The sequence below is a fragment of the Lepisosteus oculatus genome, chromosome 28 (genome assembly GCF_040954835.1).
Source record: "Lepisosteus oculatus isolate fLepOcu1 chromosome 28, fLepOcu1.hap2, whole genome shotgun sequence".
Classification (NCBI taxonomy): Eukaryota; Metazoa; Chordata; class Actinopteri; order Semionotiformes; family Lepisosteidae; genus Lepisosteus; species Lepisosteus oculatus.
Genome location: NC_090723.1, coordinates 4,161,342 through 4,180,048, shown reverse-complemented (window position 1 = coordinate 4,180,048; position 18,707 = coordinate 4,161,342). Strand labels below are relative to the sequence as shown.

Below are 18,707 nucleotides of genomic sequence, written 5' to 3'. Positions count from 1 at the left end.
GGCAAAGTCGATTAAAACGCATCGACAGACGGAGTGGGGAAAACGCTCTTTAAAATCGCAGCTACGGCATATCATGGTGAACTCGTAGTCAAGTGTAGGACATTAAGTTAAAACGTGGTAAATGCATGAACATAAGTGTGCATTTTGAAACTAGGGAAGAATCGGTAGAAAACAGAGCTGGCATCACAGTCAAAATGACAGAAGGATGACTCACTGGCTGGGCAGGTAGAGAAACTGGGTCAGCAGGAAGGGAACCCCTCTGTGCCACTAGCCTGATCCATTATTATTCGCTCTGAGCATGTGCAAGTGAAGCCCCTGTTTTCATGTGTTCCGGAAGGATGGTCATCTTTAACACTAGACTCCCCAGTGAAAGAGGGGGTGCACTGTGAGGAGACTGGGGGGCAGTGCAGCCTCACTCTCTGCCCTCACAGCTGCAGCTCTGCCCCCGAGGTGTGCCTGGCACCAGCCAGCAGACCGATATATATATTCCCTCTGATTGTTAGAAGCTGAGGCGTTCTCTCCACCCCGGCCAGAACGTGTGTAAAGTTGTGTTTTAATGATGCAAATAATGACAAACAATAAACCTTTTATAAGGTTTCCATTACATTAAACTGCAGAGCCTTTCACCATCATTAGTCTACATTTACAGTCCTGAAATGAGCCTGGAATATTTTATTGAATATTTTAGGGTTTGTTATTGTAGGACATTAGCATTAATCTCAGCAAACAGCTACAGCTCTGGTTGTATTTTGAGGGTTGGGGGGAACATTTATAAATGGGGACACAGTTTTTTCATTACAACCCCCCCATCCTGTTGGGTTATCACCTGTTTTGTATAGACCTGTGCACCCTAGGTCTGAAACTGAAGGTGGGCAGACATTGTAATTTCTTTAATGGACACTAGGGTGCACTGCTCTCCTGGTTTTTTTGTATGTCTTAACCCTTTGATGTCGTCAAGATGGAAGAAGCGTTGGCCACAGCAAATCAAAACGAAAAAAGCTGGCCTAATGTTACTGCAACACATACATTTCTGAACAGCGAGCTTAAGTTTTTTAAGGCTTATGAGAGTTTTTCATGTCCGTTGCCGCTGGGAAAGGCTTTGTGATGCCATGTGTGTCAGCTGCTGGGGAAAGCGTGGATTTTTAGGAACGGCCCAAGAGTTTAAACTGGATTTCACACATCACCACTCTTTCTGACAGGAGGAGTTTCACCGCGGTCCAGAAAGCCCTGTCAACAGGAGCTAGTTTCTTGCCTTTTCGTCTTTTGCATTATTGTTTGAGTGCGATACCAGATGTTTTCATTGCTGTTCATGGGGAGAGGAAAGCAGGCAAGGAAGCTTCCCGTCTTGTTTTTTTGGAGTACATTATACTGCAACTGGGAGAGTTTTCATGTGTAGACACTTTCCTCAGCTGGGTATGTTTTCTGAACCTGGCTTCTTGAACAGTTTGTTTCTCTGTGCGTGGTAACAACATTTCAGTGTGTGTGAGGTTTGCTGTGCTCACTATGGAGCGAAGTAGATGGGGCGAGATATACAGCTTGCTCAAAGATGAAGGCATAATGACGCGATGGGTATGTGGTTTCTGCTCTTGCTGCTGCTGCTGAGGCACTGATATGTCAGAAATGACGCTTAAATATTTGATTTTGACTGTAGCATGTACTGTATCAGTCTGTGAGGACTTCCAGGGCTATGACCTTGAAGAGGGTCAACAGGTGATCCAGTGTGAAGGAGGTCTGCTTGTGTGCCTGGGAATCTATAAGAGAGCTGGGTTCCAGCAGTTTGGTCTCCCTGTTGCTTTACAGGCAGTGACTTTATTATTTAGGATGTTGCTTTTGTCTTTTTTATCCTTTTAAAAACACACTGCTAGGGCAAGGATTTGCTGTTGGATCAGTTCAGGGTGGTAGTGTTTCCCCGTGTGTAGTGTTTGGGAACTGTCTGGCGCTTCAGGAGAGAACCGACAGCCCCTGTGCTCCCAAAGTGATGAAGGCACTGTGTCCTGGCATGTCATTTCCACTTCCGCAGCTGTTCGGCTACGTCTTCCTCTCTTCTCGCTCACTCCCACATCCCTCTCCATCCTGTCGCCATCTCCCTGCCCACCCGCCTCCCGCTGTTATGTAAAAGCCTGGCGGAGGAGGAGGAGGAGGAGGAGGAGGAGGAGGCCTGTGCTCTGTCGTCCTCACAGCCCCTTGGCCAGAGCCGAGAGCAGGCCTGCTTCGTCACAGTGTGCTGTCTGCTTTCCTGATCCCTTCAGGGCGGCAGGTTTAAACCTTTACCTGCCTGTTCAGGAGAGTGCTGAAGGCAGTACAGGAGATCATTTAAATGAGTTTTGTTTTATAAACGGGATTACTGCAGTAATAATGAATCAGCACGGCTTTGCTGCACTGGGAGAAGGGAAATGGTTGAGGACTGGATGTGACTCCCATGTCCTCGCGTCCTGTATGAGCCCTCCTGTGTCTGCCATTGATCTCGCACAAGAGCAGGCCTCTGGACCCGTCATGGGTGAGGCACTGCTGTTGCACCCTAAGCGTGGTTCGTCACTCAGATTGTTTCAGCGATTGCTTCAGTAGATAGGTACATATTTGATTGGCATTGGATAAAGCTGTTAGCGAGGTTGATTAATAACCTCTGTGCCAGCCTGAGCACACCTAGAGTCAGAGTCAGCCAACGCACCCAGACATGAGCTGGAGATGCCAGAACCAGCCAGCAGCCCTCTTTTGTTCAATTTTTAGTCCATCCATCCGCCACTGGAACTTCTTCACCATCGTTTTTTTTTTAGTGAAGCTAAAGCTTTATAATCAATCTCTACTAATCATGTACATTTTTATGGCCGCTCCAGCAATAGGTAACACTTTAAGCTAAGTTATAGGGTTATTTTCCTCCCAAAACTGAATTTCAGAACTTCGAATAGGTATGCTGAATTGTGTTGTTTTATTTTGAGCAACGGCATTTTTTCTTAAGCTTGTGATATCACAGTGCAATTCAGTAACCGATTGGATTTTGAACTGCAGAGGTGAGAGTACAGGCTTGATCGGAGACTGCAGTAAGACTGAATTAGCAGGCAGGTGAATGTGCTATCTAAATATCTGAATCAATGCTGGAGAACAAGAGCAGCATGAAAAGTGACTCATGACAGATTGCTGACAGCTCTCCACCGCACATCCTTCCATTGTGCGTTGATAATAAAAATGTAAGCGCTTGTAATTGAGAAGAAAGCTAAAATGTCTTGAAATTAAATAGCATCATGCTTCATGACTAATATATATTTACACCATAGGCACAAATCCATCGCACACATCTTTTCACACCTCTCACTCCCTCTCTTCTTGGCTTAAAACTGCTTTTGATCATTTCTTTGTCTGGTACCCACACTTGGGAATTAAAAACTTTGGACATTCTTTACAACCTTAAAAAGACTGTATGCTCAAAGTATACTTAATGACGCTGGAGGTTTCAGTGATTTCTGTTAGAAACTGATGACTTGCTTAACTTGCAGTACCTTACAATTAATGTTTTTTTAACATGAACACTGATGCTTTATTATTACAGTACAGTACAGTATGTCTTGAGACTGCAAACCTGCTTTGAACTCACTGTACTGTATGCCCAGACCCTCTCCTCTGCTCTTAACTTTTCTCCCAAACAATAGAGCGAGAATATTCCTGCAAATAAACAGCTGATTGCAACTGGTGATTGATCTCTAGCTCACTACTTGTAGCTAAGGACAATTGCAAACAAGAAGTGGCAAAGAAGAATTAGTAGTTTGTAGCTACCTAATCCAAAAATCAAGCTATTGCTTGAAAGAAGAGCTGGCATCAACAACAAGGCTGGGAAGACTCCCACAGCCCTTTGCATTAAGAAGTGTCTTCCGTGCTCAGATTTCAATAGATTTACACTCAGTTTCTGCTTATGTGAAGATATCCGCTGGATTGACTTTTTTCTACAAAGATTTTGAATACCTGTGTTACAGAGATGTGAACAAGAACTTTTCATGTTAAAATGGAGCAGGACATCCCATTAAGCCCCATAATGTGTAATAAAATTTCTCTACACTCCACTCAAAGTGCTTTACAGGTAATGGGGATCCCCTCCACCCCTACCAGTGTGCAGCCCCACCTACTGTAGATGATGCGCCAGCACGCTCACCACACACCAGCTATTAGTGGAGAGGAGAGCAGTGATGAAGCCAGTTCATAGACTATTAGGAGGCCATGACTGGTAAAAGCCAGGGGGAAATTTAGCCTGTTCACCAGGGTAACTTCCCCACTCTTTTTAAGAAACACCCTGGGCTTTTTAATGACTCCAGAGAGTCAAGATCTCGGTTTTAAGTCTCATCCAAAGGATGGCACCTTTTTACAGTAAAGTGTCCCCTTCACTGTACTGGGGCACCAGGACCCACACAGACTGCCGGGTGAGCGCTCCCTACTGGCCCCACTAACACCTCTTCTAGTGTGCTTTTCCAGAAGGTCTCCCCTCCAGGTACTGGCCAGGCTCACAATTGCTGAGCTTCAGTGGGCTGCCAGCTGTAAGTTGTTATAGTTGTTGGCAAACATATCTGGAAATTCTTTTCTTGACTGAGTCTAGAATAGCAATGTCTTTCTTAGAAGATGGTGACAAAAGTTGTGCACAATCTTAAAACGAACAGGAGTTTCCAGGCCAGGCTGTGCAGTTCCAGCTGCTACGTGCGGATCACACATCTGCCACCAGCCGTGCAGCAGAGAGCTCCCTGCCAGCCTTTTCATTCCAGCCCACTCCTCCTCCAGTTGGCTACTGGGGCAGGGAATAACACAGAGGCCAGTTTATTTTTCACGTCTTATGAAATGAAAACAGTGTGAAAGCCGTGGCCTTTTCAGAAGATCAATGAGCTTTTGATTTAATTCCCTATGGGGTGCAATGGAGTCACAGCTGGTTTGAGACGAACCAAGAAATTCAGTTCCGAAAAGCAGGGGGTGTGGGCTGTGATGGTGGTGGTGGTGGTGGGGGGGGGGGTTATTTTTGGCTGTTCGAAAGGTTATGCCTTGAATTGAATTGGGGGCAGTGATTTCCAGCACGCAGAATGGAAGTGCATGGTTTTTACCGAGGGGCTGAAGGGGTTTGGCTGGATGAGCGATTCCTGGTCAACTTTCTTTGGGACTGACCTGTCCAGTGCAGCACTCTGCTGATATACTGTGTGCATATCTGAATTCTGAAACCTTGGTCTCTACAAACCAGTAAAGGTCTTGCAGCTCTCATTATGAGTTAAAATCAGCAGTCCTCCAATTTGTGGCTCATACTTGACAGTCTCCCCTGTCTCTGAATGTACAAGTACCTCAGGGTTTGTTACAGGTTTAAATTAGATTTTTATATTTTTGCCTTTTCACTCACAGTGCTTTCAGGTGCTTAAAGGCACTATATTTTTATGGAATTAAGGCTCTTTCTATAAGACACCTCATTGGTTGTCTTACAGGTCTTTAAGATAATGGTCTAAGAGGGTGCAGTTTGTTACATTTCCTTTAACTATTTAAGTTTTTTTTTACTGTTAAGTCACAGCAAGTCTAAAGGCGCCTTCAGTGCAGTTTTCTAGGTTTATAAACCTTTTCTCCAAATTCCATATGGAAGATGGGTATTTTTTGTTTTTTCTCAGCATCGGTTTTCAGATAATTTGGTACCTTGAAGGTAACAAAATAGGTGATATTCCTTTTTGTGCAATTGAAAATGTAAACCAGAACTTCTAATGTAAAAAATGTCCAAATTATTCTGACACTACTAGATTATTTGGGATCCAAGTGTACATGCAATAAATTTATAGTTGTGTCTTGGTCCAGAAACCATCCCTGGATATTACACTGAATGGCTTTCTATATTACATATTCCCTTGTAATTAATCAATTCATTTGCTGTCTTGCTATAGATTTTAGTTTTAGGGCAAGGAAAATTACACTTGACCTTTAAACCTGTGAATGGATCTCTGACTGATTACAAAGCATTCACCATTATAAAGCCGTTATGGGAACATCTTAAATTCATTGCCCAATAATGGCTTTACTGGTTTCCTGAACTGAAAGTAATGCTTTTAGGAGACGGTAATGCTAAACTGTACATATATCAAACTACAGCAAACGTCAGCTGTAAGATCATTTCCTTCTGGTTGGAGCTAGTGCCTTTAATAAATATGGATAGTATTAACGCACAGACAACTGTACAGTAAACTCACCTTACTTATTTGTGTCTCCAGCGCTGCCATACCTGTTCTCTCGGTCTGCAAGCTCTGTGCAAGTCCGTCTCCAATTATGCTTTGCACTCCCTATTTTGCTTCCATCTGCTAAGTCATTTGTTTGGCAAAATGGATGAGTGACCTTTTTATTGTGGTGTCTGGAAGTGTTCAGAGCACACAAAAGCAAAGAGGTACTGGAAGAAATAAAGGAAGCGCCTTCTAATGTACAGTATAGTACTGCTTTGCTCGTAATGAGACATGAGTCCATTTCAGTAGTGTTAATGATAAATGAGACCCGACAATATTCATGGATTAAAGGCCACAGCAGTTAAGTGTTTCCCATTGTTGTATACAGACAGAAGTTTTAAGGCATTCAATTGGGCTTGTATGTAGATCCATCATATAGTACTTGCTGTTCACTGTCTGCCTCCTGGGTTTGGGATACGGTTCAGTTTGGTTTCTGTATGTTTCGTCTATACAGTATGCATGAGGACCATTATATAGTCATCTGTCCATTCTAAGCATTTAAAACTGTTATGCATGATGTTAAACAGTTAGATTTGGTCACAAATCTAAATCAAGGTACGGGAACTCGTTTCTTCTAAGTGAAGAAACCAATCCAAATGGGCAAGTAATGTTAGATCGCTACTGCTAGCTGCTTTATCGGTCAAAAAATAGGTGTCTACAGTACAAAGGGAAATGTGTATTCTGCTGTGTGCACCTTTGGGGAGTTTGAACTTCTTTCAGACAGTTTCCCTGATATTTATGCAGGCCGAATCAACATCTATTCCATGTGTATGTGAAAGAAGAAGTATTCCAGGCTCACCTGTTTGCGTCTGAGTTTCACTGAGACTCACCTGTCTCACCCTGGGCAAGGTGCCAGGATGTGTGCATTTGATTTTAGAATATGATTAACCTGTTTGAAGTAGGATATGAATTTCCCCCCTTTTAAGAATATCTTATCAATGATTTGGTTGTTCGCTGTAATTAACTGCCTCCAAGCAAATCAAAATATTAATTAATTAGAAACCTAATGTGTTTAATCTTCCTTATCTTAGAATAGAACTCTTGAAGTCTTGACTTATAACTCCTTTCTTCTTAGCCTTGTAGCCAGAAAAAAAATGGCAAGTTTAAAAAAGTGTACATTCATAACTGTTTAAACAGGTAGAATACTTAATGTAAATGTAAAATATCAATATAAAACTTAAAAGCTAAATTAAATTAATCAATTAAAGTTAGTTCAACAGTATATCTCACTGGAAGCCAGTGCAGTTTTTGTTGTTGTATCACGGCAGCTCAGTTTGAACTAGCTGTAGCGGTAATAAGACTTGATGTGGCTCGCAAATCCGTCTTTACAACAGTGCTTTCTGGATTAAATAAACTGCTTCGGACTACTTTCTCAGCAACATGGGGAGAAGCACTATCATTTCGTCAATACTTCTTAAGCGATTATGTGCGGCGGTGCCCTGCCACTCCTTCGCTGGGGGTGACTGCTTCCACATGTCACAAGAAAACAACTTCCCCTGTGCTGTATGTCAGCGCGGAGGGCCAGAGACGCTGCCCTGCAGCACTTGTTTTTGTGGGGCACGTTGGCGGAGCTGCTCTCTCCTCCTGCTGTGCTGGCGTGCCCTCCCAGGCTCCTCTGCCCCGTGCGGAGGGGGTCACGGCTTTCCGCTTCACGCTGGTGCCTGACCTGGCCCGGTCTGGCCTGGAAAACAAGTGGCAGCATTTGTTGAACGAATCTGCCGGCCTGTGTGATGGAGGACGAGCGAGCAGTGGAGCTCCCGTGGGGCAGGGGAGCTCACAGGGTGCCAGAAACTCCCAAGGGTAAGGCAAGGGCAGCACTGGAATTGACAGGGGAAGGAAGGTGCATCTTCTGGAGACTCTGTGATGGAGAGCCGCTGTCTGATTCCCCCCCTGCCTGGTCCTGCAGTAGGATTAGCCCACTCCGTCCTCTCCAGCTCCTTGTAGAGTGGAGTGGAGTCATTGCTGGGAATCTGCAACAGAGTCCCTTTTAATCACTCTGTTCCTTTTTCTTTTTTTTATCCCTCCCCTTCCCTCCTTCTCCCCCCCCCCTCCTCCTCCTCCCCTGCGGTTGCCATGACAACAGCAGCACTGCACCATTCATCTGCTGTAGACCTGGGCTTTGCTCGTGGAAGCTTCTCCTGTATTACCACTGAATGTTAAAGAGAGAGAGAGAGACACGGAGAGGGGGGAAAAAAACGCCAATGAATCATTTACTGTGTTATTCTGCCGCACTATCTACCTTTTCCTGCTGCGATTTTTCGCGCGTCGATGCCCAGACCAGGGGGAACCGGGCAGAAGGATGACAGGCAACCAGCCCCGTCTCCGCGCTGATACAGTAACGAAGGCGGCTCAGAGCTGTACTGTAACTGCTCTGTGGTCACCCAGGAGCTTGTGAAAGCCTGTCCATATACGAAACGCCTGGAACTTCTCTTGCCTTCTCCCTCTCTGGTCCTGTTCCTTCCTCGGAGATCCGCGCCTGCTCCTCTCGCCCCGCAAGCCTTTTTGATGAGCTGGTCATCTTTCGGGCCGGAGGGACTGTTCGTGTCGCTGGAGGGAGACGGGGGCGAGCTGGCCTCGTACCCCAGCCTGCCGGAATGCGGGATCTGGTTTGACGACGGTGAGCCGACCCCTCTCGTCTCTTCTCTTCCCTGGCGTCCGGCACCGCTGTGCCCTGGAGGTGGGCCGGCCTGGCTCGGCGGGCCGGGGGAGGCCGGGGGAGCGGGCTGTGGGCACGCCGGCGGGGGCGGGGCTGTGTTCTGTAGCCGCGGTGCCGAGGCCACCGGTGCTGGCCGGCCGGGGGGAGCTCGGCCAGGCGCCTGCTCCCCGGCAGCACTGCTGGGAGACTGTTTTTTTCCTACCTGTAGTGCTAGGCGGCCGGGCCCGCTTACACAGAACCAGCCAGCCCTCCAGCTGGCCGGGGGGGTGACAGGAGGAGTTAGAGATCCAGCCCTCCACAGCGAAACCGGTAGGGAAGCGAAACTGAGAAATCGTGAGGGGGGAAAAAAGATCTGTCATTGATCTAAGTGCATTGGTTGCCCGTAGACGGTATGTGTGTGAATCGGCGTGGGAGAGAACAGGTTTCTGTGACTGTGTGTGGGCGTGTTTGCTCTTGCATGTCTGTGTGTGTGCTGTATGTTTGTGGGTGGGTCGGTGTGTTTACGTGCACATGTGTGTAGGACTGACCATCCTGAGTTTGTTTACACCGGTGCATTATGACAACCGTGGCCATTGAATATGTTGTGAACATCCAGGCACTATATTGTGCTTTTGATTGTCTACATTGCTGAAACTAGATGCAAATATAGTAGCGGGCAGAAAATGAGCATCCAGGGTTATTTTAGGGTTTTCTTTTTTGTTCGAGGAGAAATATGTGTCGTTATCACATCGCGGTCCTGATGTCTAGTTTGGTGTAAGCTGAAAGGTTTTGACGGACAATGAGGTCGTTGTGTGTTGCCTGGCATGGAGGATCAGTCAGCGTGGTCGTGCAGTTTAAACCTCAAAGCAACAATCAATAAAACGTTCTTCTCTTGACGGGTTTGATTTCAACCGTAAAAAAAAAAAAGACGTCCTGTACAGATCCATGTCATGCTTAGTGATCGTAAGAGAGTGTTAACTGGTGATTCATTTGTCACCAAATGTAGCAAAGTCAGTCTGTGTGACTGCTAATTAGGAACTCTTGTAGACATGGACTGCTTTGTACTAGTCTTTGAAATGAGCTGTGGAAACTAGGATGGAATAAGCTGCAGTTGATCACTGGGATTTAACTGTATCTATATGCATATTTGCTTTTTCATCCTCCCTTGAAAAGACTCTTTTCTAAGGTAGGACTTGGCATATTCTAGAAATAAGAAACTTACCACTGTAAAGGTTCTGTAAATGAGAGGATCACATTACAACCAAGATAGCCAAAATCTTAGTGAGTTACTAGATGAAGTTAATTGATCCAATCAGCTGATGTGTTGTTTCTTGAGAGATCTCAAGAAACTAGCTTCAAAAACGTGGTCCAGACAGCCACCACCATTTGTGTAAAGAAGTGTTAAAACTCTTCTTCGTTTCTGTTTGTCAGCTTGGGTCAGTTTTGTTCTCGAATCTGAAGAGTCCAGAGTCCATCGTGTTAAACTTGTGAATACCTTTAGGGACTGTAAATAACTTGTCATGCCGCCCACATTATCTCATTCGTACAAGACTGAAGAGATTGTGCTCTTTCATCTACGCACAATTTGCTTTTTTGCTCAAGCGTTAATCTGGTTGCTTTTCTTTGAGTTGTTTTCAGGGCAGCAATGCCCTTGTTATAATGAGGTGAGCAGAACTGTACATGGTGTTCTAATTGATTTCATCACTGTGTAATTTTAGCTTAACACCCCTTGATTTGAATACTGAACCTTTCACCATGTGTCCTGGATGTGGTTGGCATACAGTATGTTGACTTCCTTATTGCTTCCAAGCATCAATTTTATATCAACTATGAGTCAACCCGCACACTTAAATACTACTGTATGAGGTCCCTACTTAACTTTTAGGCGTGGGCTTTCAGGATCGGTGTAAGAAATGAGAAATTAATTTTGTGCCCCTTTAAAAAAAAATTATTGAGTCTGAGCCACTCATGGTATCGTTATGCTGCTCCATTTTTACAAGTCTCATTGCAACCCTTCATTTCTCCCTGGTGAGAGAGTTGGGGTGACTCACTGCTAACCAGTGTAGTAGCTGTGGATGCAAGCAGCAGAATTGCATCCCAATCAGCATTGTGTGGTACTGTACTGTATGTCTCAGTGACAGCCTGTGGCTATTATCTGTCTCAAGAACCGTAGGACAATAGTCAGACATCTAGGTCAGTATTAACATTTGTAGTTCTCAGGAGCTTCAAAGCAAGAAATGTATTAAGTGTTGTCTATGACAACGATCAAAGAAATAAGGTTTACCTTGATTAAGTTCTGGGTAAATGACAGCTGAGTAGCAGAGGATAAAAACAGGCAGATGAACAGAGTGAGAGAAGCAGCAGAAAGAGGCAAGGACAGGAGAGAGGAAAAGAGACAGTGAAGACATTCTGGTCAGCCTTTCAGATCATATTTGAGTTGAGTATTTAACCCTTGTTAAGAGGGCTGACCATTCTCTATTTTTAGGAAACTTTAATTCCTGTCCTTTCCTGGTAAGTGGATGCATTTTTTGAATAGGAGATAGGTTTCCCATTCAGTAGCATCCAGGTTTATATATAGAGAGGTTTAACTCTAGGTTGTATTCTGTTTGGTGCAGAAGGCAGATTTATCTCTATTTTTGGGCCTGTTAGGTGTTCGAATACTTGGTAGCAGTCTGGGTTTTTTTTGGCAGGTCAAGACAAAGGCCTTCAGGATGCCTTGTTTGTAAATAATGTAACTTGCATGTTGTTTGTGTATGTTGTGTGTTGTTTAGTTTGTGTGGTGTCATTATTAATGACTACTTGTTTAACCCAGACTGTATGATATATTACTCTTTCCACCAAAATTGTGCCATGGAACAAAGAACTCAAGCACATCTGATTTTACCAACAGCTCTAGTATATTCTTGGCAAAATCTTTACAATTTGGGAGTTATGATTACTTATTTCAATTGTCTATTTCTGGTTTACAGTATATAACCCCTGTTTGCAACACGTATTGTTATATGCAGTCAGTCACTGGGGACTCTAGATTATGATATCTTTTCTGTAAGAAATTGCATGCAGAATGTCACGGCGGTGTAAGGCAAATATAGCCCCGAGCTTCTATGACAGTGGTATAAAGTGACTGTTGGAGTTGGGCTGAACAACAGTTGACCACATTGAAAAGTGATTTTCAAAGCAATGCTAACCAAGGGAGGTAGAACTTGTTGCTGTAAATTGTAGTTAGTGTTTGGGCAGCATGGGGAACTGTAATGGACCGAGCTTTGTTCCAGTTGTTTGTCATGTCTGCAAGAGTGCAATCATTGCTGAATGCTCTGGGTTTTATGTAAAGTGTTGAGTGTTGTCAGCAGTGTGCATGAACAAAAGTCGATGCATCTTAACAGCTGGTTTCAATCGGTGCATCAGGATTTCAGAAAGTGCGTCAATCCAGAACAGATTCGGGTTTTCATGTTGGCCTGGCCAGAATCTTGCCTGCCGGGACAGAAAGGCTTTGTGCTTGCCCGTTATAATCGAGATATATGAATGTCTTGAACAGGTATCTGCATCATTCTCACAGTGGGGGCAAGTAACAACATCCCAGCATTGTCAGAAGCCTTGATTCAGGTACACATTGTAAAAATAAGAAAGAAAGGCTGGAAAAGAGCTACTGTAGGAATCACAGGCGTCAGTCGCTGATCGACCTCGTGGTTTGAAGAGTGAAATAGCGAGGGTCAGCAGTGCGCCTGCGCGCTCTGGGTGTTGGTTCCTCAGACCTCAGGCCCTGGGTCTGCAACAGGGCGTGCCGTGTCGCAGTGGTGATGTGGCAAGCTCCCTGTGCTATGCCCAGTCTTTGGGCCATTAATCATGTGCTCCCACAGGCTGCCCACAAGGACTCGGCACTCTGCAGCCCAGAGGAGTTAACGCTCAGAGTGAAAATGTGCAGGAGCCTGGCTGTGACTGGTAGTCTGAGAACTGTATTTTGTCATGAAGAAAGGTGACTAATGCATTCTTTTTTGCTTGTAGAAGACAGTCTACTGAGACATGTTGAAATGTTAGACCCCTCTATCTTTGAACTAAGCCCCTGTGTGCATTAGAAGGAGCACAAAGAAGAGCAACAAGATGATTCTTGGTCTCGGGGGGACTGTGATAGACCATCAAGATTTAGGGAGCTCAATCTCTTCATCCCAGAGCAGTGAAGGTTTGATCCAGGTGTACAGGGGTCCAGATAGGTTCAACCCAGGGGACTGTTTCACACTCAGTAGTGAAATCGGGGACACATGCAGTTACAAATAATATGGAGCACTTACTCAAAGAGTAGTGGATGCCTGGAACAGATTTTCCAGCTACTGTCGGTGTTTGAGGCCCAAATTCTGGGCATGTTTAAGAAACAGCTGGGTGAACTTTTAGATTCACCCAGCTCCTAAACAACCCAAAAGCAAGATAGGCAGGACGGGCTCTGATTTGCAGAACTTTTTAGTTATTTTGTATACCATTTTGGGATCCTTCTGATTAAAAAAAAACATAACCAAAAATTTATTTTTTTATTGGATCACAATATATCTGATGCAATGATGTGACTGAGATGTGGCTGTGCAATTTCTCTTGCTCATTTGCCAATGGGTCAATTCCAAGGGTCTTTTATACCTGTTTCTTGAACAATGTCAGGTTATTTGCCTAAACCACATGGTCGGGAACCCTGTCCCAGAACACCTTTTGTGTGGAGGCTCTACAAAGGCTTGTGTGTCCATTCTTTTCTCATTCTTACAGTAGCTGCGCTTCCTTCTCATTTCCAGTCGTTTCCCTGTGTGCAGTGTATGACAGTGTCTGCACACTACAGATACAGCCCCTCCCACGCCGGGGGCACTGTGCTGCAGGTCTGTACAGAGGAGGTTTGTTCAGCTTTAGGGGGCAAAGCTCTGTGTGCCCTGACAGACGAGCATCCTACAGTCCCCATGGCAAATGTGTGTGCGCAGGGGGCATCTGAGATCGCGGTGTCGGAATGAGGACAGTGCTATCTCAGCGCTTGAAGCCTGCGGTAGGTTATTTGTACAAATATTAATTATTTGCTTACAAAGCCCAGCAGGGAGATTAACGAGTTTTTCAGATCTTATTAGAACACAGAAAAAAAAAAAGACCAGTCTGAATAATGCGCACACAATTAGCTGCGCCTACAAAAGTCCTGGAGATTTACTCCTTTAAACTTAAACCAAGTCAGACGTTGCTGCTCTTCCATTTCAGATGCAGTGCACACAAAGCTCCCAGAATTCAGTGCGGGTGAGAAGTGTTGCTGCGCTTGTGTCTGAATTGCACTTTCAGAAAGCGTTTGACTGCTCCAAGTGAAAAAACAAAAGGCAGTGCGATGTATTAAGAGGATTTTCTTTTGCTGTTTCACCTGTCTGCAAAACCTTGCTTTACATTTTCTCATGTCACACAGCAGACACAGACGCCCCTGTGTTTGATTGGTAGTTATATGTTATAATAGTAGTGATAAATATAATTATATATATTTAATTCAGTATAGCGTTTCTTCTGGTTGCAAATAGTAGTGGCTGAACTGCAAACATTGTAAATGTCAATACAATACAATGTAAATGTGAGCTAGGTGTGTTCACACCATTGTGTTTATCATTTTAATAATCATATGATTCAATACTGATTTAATCATCAGTATTAAAGCAGTACAGTCCAGTGCAGAGTGCAGCAATCCTATATTCTCTGTCCTATTGCTTCATGTTATTACAGTGCTATTTGTATATGTGCATTTAACTGATAATTGCTGATAATGTGCATTTAGTCAGTCTAATGCATTTATGTGCTGCATTGTTATTCAGTTGATCTGGAAGAGAACTTGGTGAAAGTTAAATACAGTACCCTCAAGGAGATTATGAAATGTAAGACATTCTTTTCTTACATTGATTTTATTTCTCAACAAAAAATGTATTAAAAAACCCCCAAAAAATCTCATTTACGGTTTTTGTTCGAAAAATGTGATTTGTGAAATTAAAGGAGTGGTGTGCGATATCCGTTAACATTTACCTGGACCAAAGGGGAAAGCCTTGCTGGGAAAAGTCTCTCCAAAAAAAGATCTTCTCAGTCAACATCCTTTAAAGAAATATAATACCAGATTGTTGCCAAAATTAAGGATTTGCAAGGCTTTGTACTGTAGGTATGAGAATGTAGGTGTGACAGCGTCGTCTCGGACGGCGACAGAAAGTTGTACTGTATGGAATGTGCTGGTATCACTGTGCAATGCAGGCATGCGAGGAATGATTGGGGAATACCGGGAAGAGTTACTGCTAGACAGCCCGTGTCCAGTGCGTGAACCTAAAGGTCAGAGGTCAGAAGTGCAGTGAGCGGACAGTGTGCTTTTCCTGGGCGGGTTCGAGCAGGTCGGATGATTGGCCGTGGCAGTGTGTGTGTGCCCCTCTCAGGTGTGCACTCCAGACACACTGGCAACGTGACCTGGCGAATTAGAGTTTCATCTCTCGTCTTCTGGAAATCGCTGAAAAACTGAGAGGGAAATATTGATTGGACTGACCTTTCTCTGGGTTTTTTTTTCCATTATTTCACCCTTTTTTCCATCCAGGAAAGAGAGAGAGATTGATTGAAGGAGTTCAGATGATCACACGCACAGCACAGCAGACACCTTCAAATAAAACCCCATGATTTGCTGTCCCACACGTACTGTGAGCCTTGGGAATATTACACCTTCGTTAACCTGTACAGTACGTTGAAATGGTGATGCTTTGACCGTTGAGCTGGGTTTAAGGGGAGAGCCCTGCTGAGACTGAGGATTTACCATAGAGATAGTGCTACTGTGACAAAACACCAGGCACATAAAGAATCAACCTTAACTTGTGGAGGAGCATGTCCATCGCGTAGGGCCTGATGCACACAGTTACGCAGAAGGCTGACACTGAAACGGCAGTACTGTGGGAGACTCCGCTATTTTGGGAACATGCAGCGCATCGTGGCAGGCCTCTGTATTTGTACCTCAGCTAGGACAGTGAAATGCCTCTGTTTATCCCTCCCGTGAGGCACCGGATCTCCGGGAGTGCAGGACCGTGCAGTTGGCGACCTGAGGTCACGGAGCCACCCCCCGCTGTGGGAGCCCACCCCACCGTGGAGCAGAGGTCGCCGCGGCGTGCCGTGTGTTTATTCTGCACACGCGGGGCGTTCCAGACCCCCTTCCTGCTCCTGCGGAGGTCTTGAGATAACACAGTCTAGCCATCGCGGCTATATATTTGCCCACCAGGGCAAATGTGACAGGGAAAATGCGAAAATAAATAAGACTTCAGCATCGTGCGGTTTTAATGTGCAAAGCCAGAGCCAGCCAAGGTCTCGGGATTATGTTACCCTCCTGCATGAACTAGCATCGTCAGAAAACACAGACTCAACCTTTTGCTAACTCTGTGTTTTAAGTTGTATTGGGAATATATTGTCACCTCTCGAAGCTTAAATTGCAGGCCTTCTTGACTATCGATGTACCATCATTCTCAGCAAAGTCTTAGCTCAGCAGCGCGAGTGTGAAGCAGCAGCACTCTTGCTGTTGAATGGCATGGGAAGGGTTTGCCTGGCTACACTGATCTGCTCTCGACAGGCTTGCAGAGGTACCCGGGGGGGAGATCGGGAGGAAATTCGGTGCTTGTCTGTGGTGCGGGCTTTCTTGCCACACGCGGTGCCGTGACGATGTGTTAGTGGAGGATTAACGACATGGCGTGAGGTGTGAGGGAATTATGAGCAGTGCGTTTGTGAGCCGCGTTCTGGCTGTGCAAAAAGACCAGAGATACACTGCTTCTGGTCTCATGTTACCATGGAGACCGTAGGCTGTCTTCCTGTCTCCTGCAACAACTGTTACCCCCCTCAATGCGTAGGTCACGCTTCCACAAGTCATGCTTGGTGTTGCTATTTATTTCCTGAATTGGCAGCAACTCCAATTAGGTAGGCAAATTGTCTCTAGCCCTAGAGACAATACCTTGTACTGTACACCTTCATCTAGAAATCACCATTTCCTTTTACCATTGCATTGTTAATGCAATTTGAAGTCTTATAAAGCATCATCCCCATCTTATTAATGGAGTTCAGTGTGATGTTGTGCATCTGCTATATGCAGCTCAGCAGTTGGTAATAGCTCTTGATGTTCCTTCTTCAGTCATGTGCTTCAAAAGTACATTGTGTGCCTTTCCTATACTTAATATTTTAAAATATTTTTATTCTTTATCATTTTATAGCACTAAAACATAACAAATGAGTATTGGAACCATTAGCATTCGTTGTTTTTTTTATTCCTCTTTATTTTACGTTAATCTTTTCAGACCACAATTAAGCATTAATAACAGTGGAACAAGTAATAGGTTTAATCCATGCTGAAAAAAAGAAGAAAGAGAACACAACGTTTCGGCCGTGGAGCCTTCTTCAGGTGTGAGCCTCTGTTCTCTTTCTTCTTTTTTTCAGCATGGAATAAACCTATTACTTGTTCCTTTGCAGCCTACGCATGCTGACGCAGCTACCCACCTGAATTAATAACAGTGTCTTTTTATGGACAAACCAATCAAATGTACTTTACTCATGTAAGTCATCCAGGACAGCGGTGCATCCAAGACCTTAATATACATTTTGAAATGGCAATATTGTTTTTTAATTCAGCTGTGATACTAGAAAGTCATTTTTATGACACCTTCCTTTATGGTCAAAACCATTTAAAAAAAAGTATGGTAAAAAACAATGGTTTTAAATGGTTAAAAACCATAAAGGTCAAAACCATTAAAAAAAGAGTTGTAAAAAACAGAGTTTGTTGCTCTTTAAATATATATACTATAAATTACTGAAAAACAGGACTCTTAATGGAAGTCACTTATCTGAAAAATAAAAAAGATGAGCAACCAGTACTTCACTTGGTGTTAATTGTTATCTGTTTTTTTTTTACCCTTAGATGACATTTTCACTACCTGAGATATGTTTAGATATTTTCATTAATTTATTAGTAGTTTCAGCATGATTTATTTCCGTAATCCTTGACTCCCCCGTCCCTGTGTTTTGGGGATGCAGCTGTGGAGCGTCCAGAGGTTCTTGGGCTGGGTGAAGCGGGAGCCTCTTGAGGTTCTTGGGCTGGGTGGATGCTGGAGACTGAGGAGAAGGAGAAGGGCCAGCTGCGACAGCCTACCGCTTTTCCGCTGGAAAAGAATTGATCCATTAGCTCAGCTGGTACTGTAGGTCACAGGTGCTCAGGTAGACTTCCTGCCTTCAATCAATAAGACTTTTTACCAATCGCTTAAGAATGTATTGTTAAATATCTAACACGTTTAAAAGCACCCAGATCAAATAAAATTAGGTTTTATGAAATGGTGCATTTTTTAACGAAGATTTTCCTATACGTAGAATTAAGGGAAATTTAATTTAGCTTTTCGAAGGTGACTGCGTCATAATTAAAGGTGTGATGGGAGAAAAAAACTACCATCTCTCTCTCTGGCCCAGTTTTGCTGTGCTGGAAGAAAACAAACCGAAAAGGGGGAAAAAATGACAAAAGGCGACTGCAAGGCAGTGTGTAAGTGTGGGAAGATGCTGTCTTTAAAAAGACTGGCTTCAGACCAATCAGTGCATTGTCTCTTGATGCGTAATACAGCACATGCCTGCGTGGGATCCACAGCGTTAAGGATACTGCTTCTGCACAGAGCCATCTGCAGAGCACAGATCCACACGGCGCAGTGCAGAAGATCATTCAGGTCTTAAAGGATAGAGAACAGATAATCCCTGAATCATGTCTTGCCTCACCTGCAGTTAAGCATTCATCTCAATTTGCATATATACTGTATACAGTATACAGTAGTATACAGTATACACCAAATGCAGGAGATCATAATTCTTAGTTTTTTCGACAA

The 18,707-nt window shown here is 44.2% G+C and overlaps 1 protein-coding gene across 1 annotated transcript in view; it reads left to right on the top strand.

Moving 5' to 3' along the window:
- LOC102692300 (protein TANC2) overlaps positions 1-18,707 on the top strand; it is a 224,997-nt gene that overhangs the window by 136,311 nt on the left and 69,979 nt on the right.